Below are 13901 nucleotides of genomic sequence, written 5' to 3'. Positions count from 1 at the left end.
ATCTGTCAGTTTATCAGTTTCCCTAAAGCTGCAACGATGGAGAAAGAAATACTCTCTTCATATTCCCAGAATTGCCAAATCACATCACTGACTGTTGGTGGTGCATCACCCTTCCAAAAAACTGTTGCCAAGGGGTGGCATGTACTGCTGGTGCACTCTGTACAAATTTTCTCCACAAAGTTCATTGACAGAAGAGGTCATCTGGATCTGTGGGGAGCTGCACATTTTCTGGGTCAAATTTTCATTTCTTTCTCATATTTCATTTCCCTCAGTTACTGAATACCTGTCTTTATTGTAGTCCATTTGTCTGATTTACATGAAATATCTTTATGGGAATACCTTTCCCTCACACTTGATAAGAGTCACCTTCAGCAACTAAGGACTTGTGTCTTTTCTCCCTATTTTGTTGTCACTGCCTGGTTCCTCAGCAAGTGATCCCAGCTCTCTGGCTTCCTTACCCTCTAACTCAACATTATTGTCTCCATTGTCCCAGCACTGGAGTAGCCAGGTAGTAAAATGCTCACATGGATGACAGCTGAAATCTTTTCTTGGCTCCTGTAGTTCACTCAGAGATAGGGATTGAGATGTCGTTGTCCCTTCTGTCTCTTCTTCCAGTTCCAGTGATAGCCTCGATGGTGGCCCTGAAATTCACCCTTCTGATGGTTCTGCTTCTTCCTCCTCTTTGCTCTCCCTGTCCTCCTTGACTGTTTTTGCCAAAGTTTTTTTACCAGGTGACGTTCATGTACTTTTCAGTTTCTCTGCACCTGTTGATTCTGCTCCAGGGGTTTCAGTGGCAGCGCCGGTCGCTGGTGTTGGAGCAGCCTCAGTGTCTGTCACAGTGGTTGGGACAGCTGCAGCCCTGCTGTCATCTCATTGTCAGGTTCAGAGACCCTCCTGAGGCCACTGAGCAGCGTTGAACACGGCTCAACAGGCCTGGCCAGGCCCCAACACTTGCAGTGATTTGGGTCCTCTCTGGGGTACAGGGTTACAGCACACTTTTTAAAAAAGTATTTCACCAGTGTTTCTAGATTCTTTATTTGTTCAAGGATTAATGGATTTGGAATTTCAAGGTGTTATCTCCAAGTCCTTCAACAAGTTGATTGACTTGTTATAGAATAACTTTTTCGATTTGGTTGTGAAAATGTAAAAACTTCATTATTTATCATAGGTATTTTTTAGTCTGTTTGGCAATTTTAATGTTAACCATCTTATTTGTTGAAAATGGACAACTAATATCTAACAGAACAGAAATAAATTAAGAACTTTTTGACCTTAAGGATCATAAAGTGGAGATAGTATGATAAAAAGTGATATATTATCATCTCTTTCCTGAAACTACACATATTTTTTTCTGCTGCTTACATTTATTCTGTGGAAATACACTAACATACAGAAAGCATTTTGCATGTTATTTAATAAGGTGCAATATTAAAGATAATTTTAAATATTCATTTCTTGCCAGCACTTTTTTGACTTACAATTATAAGAAAATTTCATCTACAGTAATAGCAACTGTACTTTTACTTCAAGCAATTTCATATTAATTGATTGCAAATTTCCAGCTGGTGAAGGAAACTAAACTACAACTGCAATGGCTACAGTTATTAATTCATTTTTAATACTAGAAAAAAAAAAAAAAAGAAAAAAAAAGACTTTACGGATTAAGTAACTGAAATTAGAAATTGATGTATTTTAGAATGCCTGAGAAGTTCATTAGGTTTCCATGTCAATATACTCAAGCAGCATGGGATTGAATCCTGTATGGGATTGATTCCTGTGATATTTTAAACTTTTCCATTTCTTCCTCACTTAGCTCTAAAAAACTTTCAGTGGGAGAAATCAGAACCCTTAATCCAATTTTGAATATATACCAAAAAATATACCATAGTTTGTCTCAAGGACTGAAATTCAACTTTGACAATAACTTTTATAAATCATTCAGATTCTGACAGGTATCTCTCAAACATCTGGAGGGCTTTAATTAAGTTCTATTCTCAAGAAAATAATTTCACACAGGAAAAATTATGAAGTTTTGTTATATATTTTGCAATAAAGTTTATTACAGCCTCGTGGGAACACTTAATGAATACCAGTTAAATACTGCAGAACTGAAATACTATTACTTTTCAGAAAAAATACTTAAAAGTTGATCACATAGCCTAATATTCACTTAAAGCCAACCAGAATTTTAAGCGCTGGAAACAGGAAAAAATGAGATAACTAATGAACTAATTAATGAGGCAACTAGCATCAGAAATAGTCACTCAAATTCAGCTATAGACTGGTTAAATAGCTAAACGTTGATATGCTGCACAGGCAGGTGTTAAGGCACATCAGGGAACACCACTTAAGACAGTGCAGCATGCACCAGAAAAATTTCTGCATGAAGCATTACTGACATTCTGTAACCTGCATTTAGGATAAAGGTTGCTTTCTGAGACTAAGAAAGATTTGTTGCCTCAAAAGATTAGTCACCCAAGGTAAGCAGTGAATCATAAAAATACTCTGCCCAGGGGAAATAGTTTACTGACAATCTTTATAATAAATATTTTCTGAAATTCAGTAAACAGTGTCCATACACTCAATCTAACTTTCCCTTTGCTGTTGACTTCAAAATCTGTGTGAAATCTCACAGAATCATGGAATTATTACCTTCAATAATCAATGAGTCCAGCTGTTAAAGTAGCATGGAAATTTTGCCACTAAACCACATTCCCAAGTGCCACAAACATGCCTTTATAACACTTCCCTGAGCAACTTATTGCCTGACCAGACTTCCAGAGGAGAAGTCTTAATAGAGCATCTAAACCCTCCCTGGCAGAAATTGAAGCTATTTTCTTCTGTCCTGTCATTTGTTGCTTGCGAGAAATGACTGACCCCCACCTGGCTTCATCCTCCTTTCAGGAAGTTGTAGAGAGAGGCCCCCCTGAGATTTCTTTTCTCCAGGCTAAACACCCCCAGCTCCCTGGGCTGCTCTTCACAGGATTTGTGCTCCAGATCCTTCAAATACTCTATTGCCCTTCTCTGGACACATTTCAGCACTTCAAGGTCCTTCCTGAATTTCGGGGCTCAGAACTGGACATGGGATTTTAGGAACAAACTCACCACTGCCAAATACAGGAGGATGATCCCTTCATTAGTTCTGCTGGCTACACTGATTTTTGTGATATTCCTGATCCAAGCCAGAGTGCCATCTGGCTTTTTGGCCACCTGGGCACACTGTTCATGTTAAGCTGGCTGGTTCATGTTAAGCTGGCTGTGCACCAGCACCCCCAGGTCTTTTTTCACTAAGCAGCTTTCAGCCTGTAGTCCCAAGAATACTCCTCCTCATACAGCCTAAAATAGGTGTACAAAATATAATTTTTATAATAAATTAGTTTTCATAGTAATTTGTAAAGATGCAAACATTAGATTTTGGTTTTGCTTCATTTTGTTTTTATTTTCATGACCCGAATACACTATTGTATGGTATTATTTTTAAGGGATCTGGGAACAATGGCAAAGAATGAAACAGAGGACGCTTAAAGAAATTGTCATCAAATATTTAGAAAACTAATGTTTTCCTTAAAAGATTAATTTTATCTCTGAAATGTATGTTGTATGTGTGACAGGGATGTCTAAGGAATTAATTTATATGGAGATGGTTTTCCTTGGATATTAAATGACAGGGAAGTTGTTTCAGAGAAACAGAATGTAGGAATAGACAAGATAAAGCTTGGAATTTGCAATTTAATCCTGTACCATAATTTGGGCAAGGACAGCTTGCCCAATATCTGAATTTTTGTAGCACAGAATGACAAGTGATACAAATGAGAAATATTGTAGTCTACAAATCCAAAATAATTGTTCCATACACTCATTTCTGGGCAACGTAGCTTTGTGCAAGATTTTATTTCCATTGATGACAGCTTTAAACTGGCATGCCTCATACCCAGCATATACTTGTATTCTAGACACTGAGCAGACATCACTTTTAATTCCTAGCTCTAAAAAACTTTCATAGATTAAAAAAGGCTTTATTAACAACTGCTATCAGAAAAAATGCATTTGATCATCCACTAAGATGCTTTGCAGACGACACATATTCAGTAGATCTCAGTTTTTTTCCAGTGAAGACCTGAAATATTGTCAGCAAACCCCACAGAAAAGCTTTTTTCCTCTGTGCTCCCCAGAGCTCCTCACCTTCCTCTGACACAGGTCCCCTTCTGCAGCCAGGCTGACCATGCAAAATGAGCCGAGGGACAGAGGGCAGCTGCTGGGTTTGGCATCAGGAGCTGCTGCTGAGCCACGGAGGAAGGCCCAGCTCCCCATGCCAAGAGAGGGTTCCAGATGGCCCCAGGCACACAGCTGGAACAGGTGGGTGAAGCAGAACATGGTGAGGCTCTGCAGGCAGGCAGAAAGCTGCGAGGGCAGGCCAGGCATCATCACTCTGAGGCTGCACAGAGCGACAGAGGTGTGTCCTTGAGGGAGCTTGGCTGCAAGGCATGGGATATTTCTGGAGACTCCATGTCTCCTGAAAACAGCCTCACTCAGGAGGTTTATACCACATTATTCAGGCTCAGGACGAATTCATTTTCACCCTCATGCAATCTAACCCCAAAAATATCTCCTTTTTGAGGGCTTTTTCTCTGCTTTTATTTCCCTCTGGGACTGTGGCTATGCACACCCCAGACCATGAAATTCCATTCTCACATTTATGGAAAACCTTGTGTTAGCCCCAGCCAACTATTAATAATGATAGAATCAATCTGAATTGCATTTGTAACTTTTGCCCCATTTCCTCTGACATGTCCAAACAGTCCAGAAAACATGCATTTTTTGGCTTCATAAATTTATTTTGAAAGCAAACCAAAATAAGCAAATAGTAAGCTTCCTCGTTAACCTATATTTTGAAAGAGTTCCTTGAAAGGCTCTTTTAAATTATTTAATAGCAAGAGAAGGTCTAAGGAAAATATTAAACTGATACCAGATGAAGATGTTCATCAGACAAAAATGAATGAAAAAAAGTGGAGGTATGTAATGCCTTCTTTGTCTCATTCTTTAATATTACTGCTAGACGTTGACCTGCCCATTCCTCTGAGTTGGAAGACCACAACTCTGGAAGCAATGACTTTCCATTTGTGGACACTGAAATTGTAAGGGACAAGATGTATCAGTTCATAAATCCATGGGACATGGTGGGATTCATCCTGGAGTACTGAAGGATCTAGTAGATATTATAGCAGGAACCCCGTGGTCATTTATCAAAGGTCTGGGGCATTGGGGGAAGTCCTTGCTGAATGAAATCTGGCTAGTGTTATTCTATTTACAAGGATGTGAAGGAGGACTCTGGAAACTACAGACCTGTTAGTCCGACCTCAGTACCTGGAAAAAATATGGAGGAGTTCGGTAGTGGAAACTACCAAAAGGCATGTCAAGAACAATGCAATTTCCAGGCACAGACCGTGTGGGTTCAACAAAGAGAAGGTCCCACCTAAATAATTTGATATCCTTCTACAATAAGATCTCTCACCTGGTGGTTGAAGGGAAAACAGTCATTGCATCTTTTCTTGGTTTCAGTATTGCTTTTGATACTGTCCGTCACAGTATCTTTCTGGACAAGCTGTTGTGATGGTCAGGTTCACAGTGTGATGGATGAAGAACTGGCTGAATATCAGAACTTCAGGTGTTTTAGTGTGTGGGGCTACATCTGCCCAGTGAGCAATCACCAGTGGTGTTCCTCAGGAATTCACTGTGGGACCAGTTCTGGTCAACAAGTTTATCAATGATTTGGATGCAGGACTTGAATGCACCACTAGTGAGTGTGCCGATGATACCAAACTGAGTGGTGCTGCTGAAGGTGCTTTCTACCTCTCAGTTTTGCAGCGGGATCTGCATATACTACAGCATTGGGCAATTATCAATGGAATGAAATTCAATACATGCCAAATTTTGCCCCTGGGATTGGGAGTAACACCAGGTACAAGTATAAGCTGGGAGAGGAGTGTGTGTAGAGCAGCCCTGCAAAAGGGATCTGGGGGAGCTGGTCGGCAGCAGCTCAGGGTGAGCCAGCAGTGCGTGCCCGGGCAGCCAGGAGGGCAAACCCATCCCGGGGTGCATCAGACACAGCATCACCAGCTGTGATTGGGATCATCCTGCTGCATTCAGCCCTGGTGCGGCCTCACCCTGAGTCCTGTGTGCTGGGCCCCACACTCTGAGAAGGGTGGGAAAGCCCTTGAATGATTCTGGGTTGATGTTGTGGTACACAGTTTAGTTGTTCTCTTGCACTGGGTGATTGGGAATTTGCACAGAATAGTTTTGTATTGCACTGTATAGCTTATGTGGTTTGTTACCCCTTCACGTGGTTTGTTACCCCTTCACGTGGTTTGTTACCCCTTTCCCCCATCACATGGTCTTTCCTTCACCTATCCTGGTACCACCTGGTGGTCTCTCCCCTGGGTTACCCCTCCCCTCGCCACTCCTCACTGGTATCCCATAGGCTGTGGACCTCTCCCTCTGTCCCCATCCCGGGGTATAAAAGCTCCCTGCCACCAGGAAACACCCTCTTTCCTCCCATGGGTTTGTCCACCTGATGTGTGTTTTGGAATAAAGGACAACGTTTCCCACGTGGAGAAGTGCGCTTCTCAATCTTTTACCTTGGTCTATGAATTATTGTGTGGGCAAGGGTCTATATCTAGCCAGAGTGGACCCCAACAGCCCAGGTAACACAATTCTTCAGGCTGAATATGCAGTAAGCATAATTGAAAGATTTTTAAAATATATCTTTATGGAGCTTAAAATGAGTAGGAAAACATTTTGAAAATTTTTACATAAGTTGAAATTGAATAGAAAAAGAGTGTTAATATTTTCATAGAGACTAAGCATGGGAAACTCAATCAGAAGAAAGATTGCTTTTTTAGAAGGCCAAACAATTCACCTGAGACTTGTATATAGCCCAAAAAGGAGTTTTAAAATGAATAGAAAAAAGAAATATGAGACACTGGAGTGAAGCAATAAAAAGGGGTTTTTTTCTTCCCATGAAAGGAATATTATGCTGTAGAGGAACCAAAACCATAAATGGCCGATAATATTACCAAACAATTCTCAAAGGTTTTACATTTTTTGAGCCATAAGTGGGTATATTAGATAAACAACAGATCCTTCAGTCAGTATTTTCCTTGGTATTGGAATGCTTCTTTATTTGGAAGAATTTTAAAATTGTTTAGAGATAAAAAATCTTATCTTATTTGAGGAGAATGGAATTTATGTAGGAAAGAAGCAATTCTGGAATTCATCTAATCCTTAATGGTCGATCTGGCTATCCGTCCTACTTCCCACCCCAATATGTCCTTAAATTTGTTTTCTAACCAAAAAGGATTTATTCAATGGGAGAAATGCATTATATAATGTCATAGTTTTAACATATATGAGGTATACTTATATGACCATGAAAAATCTACTCTGCAGTTTTAACGCTGTACCTTTCACTCCTGGAATGAGCCCCATGAAGGTATGCTTCTCTTTTCCACTTCAAAAGCAGAGCAAATCCATCAATAACCTGCAGGATAGGTGTTTGTTTTAAAAAAATGGAACATTCGCTACCTTTTGTTGGAATATTTGTTAAAACATCTGAATTCAGTTGTATTTCTTCCAGTTTAAGATGGGAAGCTCATGGTTATTTGTAATGACTTAAGAGAAAAATTGAAAAAGTTCTAAAGCACGAAATACTACTAAACTCGTCTAAATACTTTTTTTCTGCTCAAAACAGTACAAGTTGAATTTTGTTTGAAAAACTGACTTTTTTCATTGTCAATAGATATTTGTTTCCAAAATATTTATTTTTTTCTTACTATGTAGCACCTGTTCAAGTCCACAGTATTCCAACAAAGTTCCAAAAACAATGTTTCCAAAAACAAAGTTCCATAGAACAATGACATTAACATATTAGAAACTAATAAAGAAGAAATCAATATATCTTGATATTAAAATTGTGAAATACTTTGATTCCATAGGAACATTAAGCTTTTATCTTCAGATAAATTTTGTACGTCATACCTTGTGTTTTGGAACAGGGAGAACCCTGAAAATATGAGAGGCTTAAAGAGAAATATTATTTAGAAATAGTGGGATACATCAGAAGACAGAAAATATGTGTGGAAAGGTAAACAGTGTGGAAAAAAGCCAGGAGGGAGAGGGACTCTTGTTCTCACTGTGCATAAGTTATGAACTGATTTAAGGAAAAGATCATACACCTTCCACCTCTTTACCACTGCATATCATCTATTGTGTGATAAAGATATATCGAATACCTGTACTGTTCCTGTTTGACAGTCAATCTGGATATTGCTGTTGGAACTCTCCTATTTGAAAGGCACTATACAGGAAAGTGTTCATATTAATTAATCTTGTTGCTTTACAGCCAGATAATCAAAAATCTCTAATTTCATGTTGTTATGTACAAATATTAGCACACGTAATCTACTTTTTAACTTTTTTCTTAGCTTGTCTTTTCTAGATTAACAACACCAGTTTGAGTAACATGCAATTTTAGTGAATACCTGTCCACTTAGAATTGGGGGAAAACAACTTGCCATGGACTCAGTGTAGTGAAAAAGGGACAGTCAAATTCACAACTTTCATGCTTATAGTTTTCTTTCTGGTAACTCTAAAAGGAGACAAGAAGTTTTGTCAGCATTTTTAAACTGCATGAAAACATTGCAATGACACTCACAAAAGAATGTAGAATTTCCTTTAGGATTTGTGTCATAAACTGCAAAAAACATACTTGTGTATAGTGGGAAAAAATGATAACCCAATTAACTTCAGAATCATATACTGAGGAAAGTGTAGACTGTCATAAGGTCATCCCTCAGCCTTCTCTTCAAGATGAACAGACCAAGTGACCTCAGCTTCTCCTTATAAAGTTTTTCCCTCAAGGCCTGTCATCATCTTGGGCACCGTTCTCTGGACACACTTTAGTATCTTTATATCCTTCTTACATTCAGGGGCTCCTACTATTCACTGGACTCAAGGTGAGGCCACTCAAGCACAGTGTAAAGTGGGACAATCCCCTCCCTTGTCCAGCTGCTGATGCTGTGCCTGATACACCCCAGGACAGGGTTGGCCCTCCTGGTTGCCAGGACACTGCTGACTTGTGTTCAATTTGCCTTTAATATACACCAAATTACATTCAAGCAATAGAAAAATGAAAGCAAGTTCATCAGTATCTGAGTCACTGTTAAGATGACTACCTCAAATGAGGTAATAAATTAGCAGTACTATTAGACTGAGGACTATTATGGTGGAAATGCACTGTCAATCTGTTTCTCATTCACCAGAGATCAAGGTTTGAGACATAGCATAGTATATTAATTTTTCTTCCATTTCAAACATTTGACTCATTAAAATCTTGTTACATTCATACAATAACAAAATTTCAAGGACATTTTTAAAAGGGTGAAGGTAAATATTCTGTTTTATTTATTTATCCTTATAATCAAGCCATCTAATTTAGCAAATAGATTAAAGAACTATAGAAGTGAAAACACAGTTTGTCAGGCAGAAGGAGTACGTTGGCAATTGCTTATTTAGAAGAACAAAACAAACAATTTGCCTCAGCATGTATTTTACAGGGAAGTGTAAGCTTGCAATGTATCAGTCGTAATTAACATGCAACTTTTATCATTTTCATTTCTCCCATCCTAATTGATGGTATGGTCTTGTTTATTACAAACAAACCACAGTGAATCTTTTCTTTATGCACTCCTGATAATTTATTTAGTTTTAGAATTCTGAGTGTTCCACAGAGCTGTTAGGTCTCAGCTAATGAATCATCTGAAATAAAATTTCTATATGGCCTAAAGAGGCAGACCATAGATTTAATCTTGCTCTAAAATGCTGCAGTTTGTGTGATTATCTGTACTTATTGTAAAAATATCTTTTCTGAGCAGTCCAGGAAACTGTCAACTTTACATGTTTTCAATTCAGAATAATATTAAATCTAAGGCTTTATTCAGGATCTAAAAGAGAAGAATGTAAAGAAATCTGTCCTGACTGATTTTCTCTTGTTAAAACTAACAAGCCTGAGATATTTCATTCTACAAATTGCCTCAGCTTTCCAGAGAGATGATCATTGCCTTTAACTGCAAATGCCAGATCAATTTTTTTGATCCATTTGAAAGACTAAATGAAGCAAAGGTTCATGCACAGAGTAAGAGTCATAACTGTGAAGAAAGAAAAACAGTAATCATTATAGAGTGGCAGTTTTACAGTTGTTCACATTAAATAGTATGTACTTGGTAAGTTTCAAGAAAGATAAAAAAGATTATGCTAATTTTGATTTTCAAGAGAAAAGGGGTGCTCTTTTGAGAAGAGAGAGCATGTGACCCTTGCAAAACTACTTTTTCTGTGTCAGGCCGTAGTCACCAAAACAGGTCTAGAGTAAAGTAATGGAAATACTATTGACACAGGAGTTCACACACTTACCCATCTATTCTGTCTTTCATATTTCTCATGTGAAAACAGAGGAAATAGGCCTAAATGAAAAGAAGAGTATAGTGATGTAATTTTTGACTTGGTAAGGGTTCGAGGAGGGAACGAGACATGGCGCATAAAAATTGGAAGGCTTGAAATCTGATAACATGCATTGTTTTGATGCAGCAGACTGTCAGACATTGCAGAGGTCAATGTTACACTAAATTTATGGTTCTGCTGTGGTCCTTCACTGTGACTAGGCTATTTCTCCACATGAAAAATTTGATATGAGCAGTCACAGAGTTAGTATAGATGATTCTAGTTGATTGCTGCTAACAGATGAGTATGCCTAGCATCACAGCATTATACTTATGAACACAAATTGCAGCTCAATAGAAAAGTTATTTGGCTACGATTTTATGTAAAGATTTCATCTGTAATGAACCGTCCAGAAAAACTGAAACTGTACATCAGTAGTTGTTTAACATAGTAGACCATCTAGACCTCCTACATAAACTTCATAAATGTCACATAGGTAACAAATATTAAACAAAGAATATTGACCTTAAGTTAATGTAGTCCTTTGACTAAATTTTAAGGAAAAGAAAAAAGAAACATGCCATCTTCATAAGAAAAAAACAGGGAGGGGGAGAAGTGGGAAAACAAACAAACAAAAATACCAAACAAACCTCAAAAACTAACAAAAAATTCCTCCAAACAAAAAAAAAAAAAATCACTTTTGTTCAAATACTTCTCTTATCATATTTTAAGTGGAATATCTTTTGAGCTGATTTTTGTTACTGCTTCCTAAACCAGAAAAACTTTCAGACTCTGATGTTAAGACAGTACAAACAATGACAACATTAGCATTATGGAAAATACAACAAAATTATAAAAACTTAGACTGCAAGAACAAAGAAGAATTTTGGTTAAAATGAAAATTCATTGAATTACAGGATTGCTTGGGCTGGAAGGAACCTTAAAGATCATCTAGTCCTAAATGCCCTGTAGTAGTCACAAAGAGTTTCTACTAGACCAGGTTACTCCCAGCTCCATCCATCTTGGCCTTCCAGAGAGGGGACTTCCAACTCCCACAGGAAAGAATTTCTTCCTAATATCTGATCTAAACATATCTTTAATTTTGAAGCCATTCACACTTGTCCTATCACTCTGTGCCCTTGTAAAAACTCCTTCTTAATCTTTTTTGCAGTCTCCCTCAATATTTTCCCCATGCCATCTGACCTTATCATTCCTTTTTTTCCTTATTTCTAACTGAAAATCCCTGTTCATCCATGCTGGCCTTCTGCTTCATCTGCTTACTTCTAACATTCTGGAATTGCCTAGTTATGTGCCTTAGGAGGTGATGCTTAAAAAGTGGCCAGCACTGATGGGCTCTAGATTTTTTTCCAGGGGACTTTACTCATTAGTTCCCTGAGCAACCTGAAGTCTGCTCTTCTTATGTCTGGAGTTGAAGTGATGCAGCATGTCTGAAGTTTTGCTGGTTCTTTTTACAGTCAAACTGTTTCCCTGCTGCGGTCTGTTGCCTCATGTCTGTAAGACAGCAAGTGTATTCCAGGCTGGCTAATATGTCTCATAGTCACCAACAGAGGTCCCTTCCATCACCCTGTCCCTCTAACCTTTTTGTGTCATCCCACCGCTTGCCAGGGACAAGCCTGATATTTTCCTCTTTCCCCATCAAGACTAGTTTTAATCTCTGCCAATGACCCAACCCCTCCTGGTTTCTGAGCAAAGACTCTCCTTCCTTGTAGAGAAAGGTGAGCCTAATCTGATGCCAGCATGCCTGACATTGTGTAGGCAAATTATAGCATTATGATTGTGAAACCTAAAATCAGCACCAAAACATTATAAAGTATAAAAAATCAAAACAAGCAAAAAAACCCTATTACCTTCAAACCTGCTAACAGATGAGACACCAAATGTATGCTCCTCAGCATGAATGCTCCTCGGATAACTTAGAAATATGCCATTTTGAGTAATTATATTGACCTGAATTTGACTGGTGATGTATGCAAATACATTGTCCTTTCTTTGATAATCTTAAAAATACTCAGAAGTGTTTTACTATGGATGACATTTCAGAGATGTGAAGACTGCTACCAATAAGTTGGATTTGATATTTATATGGGCCTGTACATTTTTGTCTCTAACTCTGGGCTGGCTCAAAATATGTAAGATGAATGTTCTATAGAGTGAAAATTCTCTATGTGCATTATTTCTACCTATATAAACAGGATTTAAAAACTTCTCTTCATATAAGGGTGTAAAATGGTATTTCTACAAGAAACTTTTATTGTGTGAGATCTGAGTGACATGCTTCAATGCAATTTGCACAAAAATATGCCCAATGCAGGAACACTTTCTAAAAGTGTCTACAGACATTTGAGTTTACAGTTCTGAAAGTGACTTTACTTATTCAGGTTACATTTTTCTGTTTTTTTTTTTTCAAAAGCAGTGAATGGAATGGAATTTCCTATATAGTCTAAGAGTAAAAGTCATTGTTCATTTCTTTGATAGCTGGGAGGAAGTTGAAAAAGAGAATCAGTATTTATTCTGAATCCTTTGTTTTGCACTGAGCAGAGTTACATTTTTTTTTTTTTTTAAATTCACCTAGAATTTTTCTGTATTTGGTAAAAGTAAATATTTCTTTAACTAGAAACACATCCTAGAAACACATTGCTGGTTCAGCTAGTATCTTAAAGATCTTTCCAATGAATGTATCTTTGCAAAACTGCAGCAATTTCAACTATAATTATTTTCATTAAATGTTTATTTGCATAAACTGTTTTATTCATGCTATTATAATTTACCATATACTGTTAACAAAGCCCAGGCTATTTCATGTTCCATTTCATATGCAGCTATGACTGATTAGTTCAAGCACATTGCATGATCATGCATATACATTGGCATAATTTTCATCATTTTGTACCCAGATCTGGCAAGTTTTGTTTTCAAGTAGCTGATCTTCACTAGTGAGGTGCAGATTTCTTTATGTAAATCAAGGAGCAACAAAAGACACCCTCTCAGCTTCCTTGATTGGCAAGCTGTCTAATCATTTGTGGTGACACTGCAGCAGACAGAGTCCTACCGAGTCTTAGAGTTTTGGGTAGTTTCATTTGAGATAGCAGTCAAGACCATTAGTCTTTCTTCAAAATAAACATTATAAACTCTCTTCAACTTATAAACCTTATAACATTATAAGCATTATAGCAACTTCCATCGCTGTGAATTACGAAAATTCCTTCCCCAGTCATTATATTAATCAGTCTTTATATTATGAAAGTGTATTACAGTGCCTTGTAACGTAATGAACTAGTGGAATTTACTGAAGACTTAGGTATTAGAAGACTTATTGTCTATGTATAAAGAAAAATACTAAGTAACAGTCTAGCCCATGAAATAAGGACCTTTCTTCTTGGAAGCTTGTA

This window comes from Pyrgilauda ruficollis, unplaced genomic scaffold (genome assembly GCF_017590135.1).
Source record: "Pyrgilauda ruficollis isolate IOZ18807 unplaced genomic scaffold, ASM1759013v1 scaffold53, whole genome shotgun sequence".
Classification (NCBI taxonomy): Eukaryota; Metazoa; Chordata; class Aves; order Passeriformes; family Passeridae; genus Pyrgilauda; species Pyrgilauda ruficollis.
The sequence above is the reverse complement of the archived record's forward strand: the minus strand, read 5'-3'. Positions refer to the sequence as shown.